Here is a 6,443-nt window from a genome sequence, read left to right on the forward strand (position 1 = left end):
GTGTATATACATATACATATATGTATATATGTATGTATGTATGTATATGTATATACACACACATACACACATAGAGAGAGAGTTATATAGTTATATAGCTATATATATGTAACTACAGGTATGTCACTTACTGTCTGTTCAATGTCTAATGACATATACATCCATGATACCATAAGAAGTGTGTTTCTCTCTCTTTTTTTTATTCTCTCTCAGCTATCACCCCTGCCAATACATATTCCTTTCGCCTCTATGAGCAGCTACAGCAGAAGCAGGAGTGGCAGCAGCAGTGAAGAGGACAACTGAAAATGGGCTCCATAAGGTTTTAATAAAGTATTTGCACAACATTCCATTCACATAAAATTCTATTACACAGAACATGTCATGGATGTTAAGCAACACATATGTGTGCATATAGAGAAATTAAAAAAAAAAAAATTACCCTTGAGTTGACAACTCATAGAACTGTGCCATAGGGTTTCCAAGGCTATAAATCTTTATGGAAGCAGGCTGCTACATCGCTCTTCCATGGAATAGTTGGTGAGTTCAAACCCATGACCTTTCATTTACAGCCAAACCACCAGATTTACTTCAAGGAAATAACTCATTCAATTATGGAAATTGGAAAGTCCCAAATGCATGATTCTGCTACAAGCTAATGGCTCACAAGCTTGTGTGAGCTACTGAACACAAAATCTGCAGATCAGGTGACAAGCTTCTAGTTTTGCACATCCCAAGAACGGGAGGTCAGATGAGAAGACTGAAGAATTGAGAGAGCAAGAGGGTGCAAGCTTTGCCAGACCATCTATTGATATATTAAATATAAGCATGCCCCCAGAGAAACTCCTTCCAACTGTTCGCCTGCTTACATCAGATCACAAAATAGATGATGATATATACCCTCTGTATCACCCTTCTGTCAGTTTATCATATCATGGTGGCTTGCATGTTACTGTTATGCTGGAAGCTGTGCCACTGGTATTTGAAACCTAGCAGGGTAATCCATAGTAGATGGCTTCCAGTGGAGTTTCCAGATTAAGACAGAGTAGGAAGAAGGACATGGCCCAGTCTACTTCTGAAAAAGTTGGCCACTGGACACCTTATGAATAATAATGAGGCATTTTGTGATACAGTGTCACAAGATGAGACCTTAAGGTTAGAAGTTCATAAAAATACAACTAGAAAAGAGCTGCCACCTTAAAATCAGAAGTTGACATTAATGATATGTATGGAGGAAAGCTTCTGAGACCTTAATATGATGATATGGTATGATTGTTTGAGTCATACAATGACTCAAAATGAGAAGTAGATGCAGATATTCATTAATAGTTGGAATGTATAGAGTATGAATCTAGGAAAATACTAATTCGACTCATAGTGACCCCTCTTTGGGTTTCGGAAATAGACAGCCTAACCTTCCTTTTAAGGAGTGGCTGGTGAGTTTGAACTGCTAGCCTTATGGTTAGCAGCTAAATGGCACTATGCCATCAGAGCTCCTAAGGAAAATTAAAAGTTGTAAAAAATGAACAAAGATTGATGTCCTAGGGATTAGTGAGCTGATATCAACTGATATTGGCCATTTTGTATGAGGTGATCATATGGTCTACCATGCTGGGAATAACAAATTGAAGAGGAGTAGCATCACATTTATTGTTCAAAAGAACATTTCAAAATCTATTCTGAAATGCAATGCTATAAGGATAATGTCTATGCACTGTGTTAGACTGGGTTCTCTAGAGAAACAAACCCCAGCAAAGCTTATATATTTATATAAAGAGAGAGAGAAATTTATCTTAGAAAAATGGCTCACAAACATATAGAAGCCGGCAAGTCCAAAGTCCCTGGAGCAAATGTCAGGCTGGAGGCTTTTCCCATCAGGGGCCGAGAAGCTCAAGGCTGGCAGGCAGTACACAGGCTATTGACTCCAAAGAATGACAAATTCAAGATCTCCAGGCCAAACGGTGGACTGCTCACTCACAGACAGTTGTAGGCAGCCCCACAGAATCCCAATCCACAGAAGAATATCTCTCTTCCCAGGATGTCCTTGGATATCCTGGAAGCAGGCCACACCCCTAGGGAAACTCCCCTTGAACAGATTGGCCACTCAGAACACAGTCATCCGATCCCATCATGGGAACAACAACACAGAACTGGGGTCCAGCCAAGTTGACACACAGCTCCAACTATCACACACACCTTCAAGGAATACCAGTGAATATTACTATTATTCAAATACACACAAGAGCCACTAAAGCGAAAGATGAAAAAATTTAATAGTTTTACCAATTTATGCATCCTGAAATTGACCAAACATGCAATCAAGATGTATTGATAATTTTTGGTGATTGGAATGAGAAAGTTGGAAGCAAAAAAGGAACTTTTGTAACTGGAAAATATGTCTATAGTGATAGAAATAATGATGAATGCATGAAAGAACTTTGTAAGACCAATGACTTAATCCTTGCAAATAACTTTTTTCAGCAACACAAATGGTGAATTATACACATGGACCTTGCCAGATGGAATATACAGGAATCAAGTTGGTTATATCTGTAGAAAGAAATGATGGAGAAGCCCAGTAATATGAGTCAGAAGAAAAACCAGGGATAACTATGGGGAAAAAAAAAATCAAAACTCATATGCAAATTTAAGTTGGAAGTGAAGAAAATTAAAACAAGTCCATAAGAGCCAAAATATACCCTTGAATACATCTCACCTGAATTTAGAGACCATCTGTAACTAGATTTGATGCATTGAACACCAATGACCAAAGGCATGAAGAAAGAAAATGGTCACTAAAAAGCGAGACTGTAAGATCAAAATGGATATCAGAAGACACTCTGAAACTTGCTCTTAAAAAGAAAGTAGCTAAAGCAAATGGAAGAAGTGACGAAGTAAAAATCTGAACAGAAGATTTCAAAGGGCAGCTCAAGAAGACAGAGAAAAGCATCATAATGAAATGTGCAAAGACCTGGAGTTAGGGAATCAAAGGGAGGAATATGATTGGGATTTCTAAAGCTGAAAGAACTGAATAAAAAATTTGCAATATTGAAGAATTCTATGGGCAGAGTATTGAATAATACAGGAAGCATCAAGAAGTGATGAAAGGAATACACAGATTCATGTACTAAAAGAAATGTTCAATATTCATCCATTTCAGAAGACAACATATGATTAAGAAGGGAGAAGTCCAAGCTTTACTGAAGGAACTGGCAAAAAGCAAGGCTTCCAGAATTGATAGAATATCCACCAAAATGTTTAAAAAAATGGATGCAGAACTGAAGATGCTCACTTGTTTATTACAAGAAATTTGGAAGACAGTTACCCGCTCAGATGACTGAAAGAAAGCCATGTATGTGCCCATTCCAAAGAAAGGTGAAACAACAGTATGTGGAAATTATCAAACAATTTTGTTAATATCAAACCCTAGTAAAATTTTACTGAAGATAATTTAAAAACGGTTGCAGCAGTACATGACAGGGAACTGCCAGAAATTCAAGCTAGGTTCAGAAGAGGACATGAAAAAAAGAATATAATCTGCAATGTCAAATATATCTGTACATAAAACAGGAAGCTGAAAGCAAAGAATATCGGAAAGATATTTACCTGTGCTATATTGACTGTGCATTTGACTGTGTGGATCATAACAAATTATGGATAATATTGCAAAGAATGGGAATTTCAGAACACTTAATTTTGTTCTTGAGGAGCATAGACCAACAGGTAGTCTTTCAAATAAGGAAATACTTCATGGTCTAAAATCAGGAAAGCTGCAAGCCAGAGGTATATCCTTTCACCGTACTTATTCAATCTGTATGCTGAACAAATAATCTAAGAAGCTACACTATATGAAGAAGAAAGTGGCATCAGGATTAGAGGAAGACTAATTAACAACCTGTGACATACAGATGACACAATCTTTCTTGCTGAAAGTGAAGACTTGAAGCACTTAACTGATGAAGTTCAAATACAACAGCCTTCAGTATGGATTGCACAGCATTGTAAAGAAAAAAAAAATACTCACAACTAGATCAATAATTGGCATCATAATTATTAGAGAAAAGATTGAAGTTGTCAAGGATATAATTTTATTTGGATCCACAATCAATGCCCATGGAAGAAGCAGTCAAGAAATCAAATGATGTATTATTGCATTGGACAGATCTGCTGCAAGACACTTCTTTAAAGTGTTAAAGAGCAAGGATGTCACCTTGAAGACTAAGATGCACCTGGTTCAAGCCATCAAAAAAATAATAAAAAAAAAACTGATGTTTTAATTATGGTGTTGGTGAATAATATTGAAAGTACCATGTACTGCTAGAAGATGAACAAGTCAATCTTGGAGGAAATACTGCAAGATTGCTCCTTGTTGTTGTTGTTGTTATGTGCCGTCGAGTCAGACCTGACTCATAGTGACCCCTTCTTGGGTTTCTGAGGCAGTATCACTGTGTAAGTAGATTACCCAACCTCCCTTCTGAGGAGTGGCTGGTGGGTGAATATATCTTGACTTAGTCTCATACTTTGGTCATATTGTCAGAAGAGACTAGTCCCTGGAGATGGATATCATGCTTGATAAGTAGAGGGTTAGTGAAAAAGGGGAAGACCTTCAAGGGGGTGGTTCTATCCACCCATCTATCCACCCATATATCAATGATTTGCCTTCACCGACAATGCAGTACTATATGTGCAAAAGTGTTCATCTTTGCTGTCTGTGCCTTCCACGCACCTCTCCATGTCTTCTTCCTCAATGCCCTCCTGTTGATTATTCACATCGGCATATTGCCCTTCTCTTCACCTAAATCAATACTTGTCTCTACCTGTCTAACTGTGCTCACTCCCCTTCCCTCCCCTCCCTCCTCTAGTAACCAACAAAGAAAATTCCCTTCCATATATAAACCTTTCCTTGACTTTTTACAATAACAGACTAATGCAATATTTGTCCTTCTGTAATTGACTTATTTCACTCAGCATAATGTCCTCCAAGTTGATCCATATTATGCAGTATTTTTCCAGTTCTACTTTATGTTTTAGGGTTGCATAGTATTCCATTGTGCGTATGTACCATAGTTTGGTTATCCGTTCCTCAGTTGATGGACACCTAGGTTATTTCCATTTTTGGCTATTGTAAATAGTGGTGTGATGAACATAGATGTGCATATATCTGTTCTTGTCTTGGATCTCAGTTCTTTAGAATATATACCTAGCAATGGAATTGCTGGGTCAAATGGTATTTCTAATACCAACTTTTGAAGGAATTGCCATACTGCTTTCCACAATGGTTGTACCAATTTACAGTCCCACCAACAGTGTATGAAGAGTCCCAATCTCTCCACAACCTCACCAGCATTTGTTATTTTCTGTCTTGTTGAATTTTGCTACTAGTGCCGGGGCAAGATGGTATCTCATTGTTGTTTAGATTTGCATCTCTCTAGTGGCTAATGATCATAAGCATTTCTTCATGTATTTGTGAACCTCTTCAGTGAAATGTCAATTGATGTCTTCTGACCATTTTTAATTGGATTATTTGCCTTTTTGTTTTCTTTAAATTCTAGAGATAAGTCCCTTGTCAGATATGTCATTGCCATTTTTTTTTTCTTTCCCCACAATGTGTAGGTTCTCCTTTGACTTTTTTGGAGAAGTCTTTGGAAGCACACAAAAATTAAATTTTGTGAAGGTCCTATTCATCTAGTTTATCTTTTGCTGTTTGTGCATTTTGTGTTATGCTAGATAGTGTATTTATGCCATATATTGTTGTTGCTGCTGTTAGGTGCTCTCGAGTCGGATTAAGGCCCCTATTTGCCCAAAATTTTTCCTTGAGGAAATATATAGTTTTAGGTTTCACAGTTAAGTCTTTGATCCATCTTGAGTTAGTTTTTGTATATGGTGTGAGAAACAGATCTTGTTTCATTTTTCTGCAAACGGATATCCAGTTTTGCCAGCACCATTTGTTAAACAGACAATCTCTTCCCCATTTAATGGATTTTGGCCCTTTGTCAAAGATCAGCTGATCATAGGTCGATGGATCTATTTCTGGGCTTCTCAATTCTATTCCATCAGTCTATGTGTCTGTAATTATACAAATACTAGGCAGTTTTGACTACTGTGGCTGTATAGTAGGTTTTAAGATCTGGGAGTGTGAGACCTCCTACTTTGTTCTTCTTCTTCAATAATGCTTGGCTTATCTGAAGTCTCTTTTCTTTCCACATAAAGTTAGTGATTGTTTTTTCCATATCCTTAAAGAATGTTGATGCAATCTGTATTGGGATTACATTGAATGTATAGATTGCTTTGAGTAGAATTGACATTTTCATAGTGTTCAATCTTTCTATCCATGAGCATGGGATGTTCTTCCATTTATGTAGATCTCTTATGGTTTCTTAAATTAGTCTTTTGTTGTTTTCTTTGTACAGGTCTTTTGTGTCCCTGGTAAGATTTATCACCAAGAA

The sequence above is a fragment of the Orycteropus afer genome, unplaced genomic scaffold (genome assembly GCF_000298275.1).
Source record: "Orycteropus afer afer isolate SDZICR_OR568_19922 unplaced genomic scaffold, OryAfe1.0 scaffold00017, whole genome shotgun sequence".
Classification (NCBI taxonomy): domain Eukaryota; kingdom Metazoa; phylum Chordata; class Mammalia; order Tubulidentata; family Orycteropodidae; genus Orycteropus; species Orycteropus afer.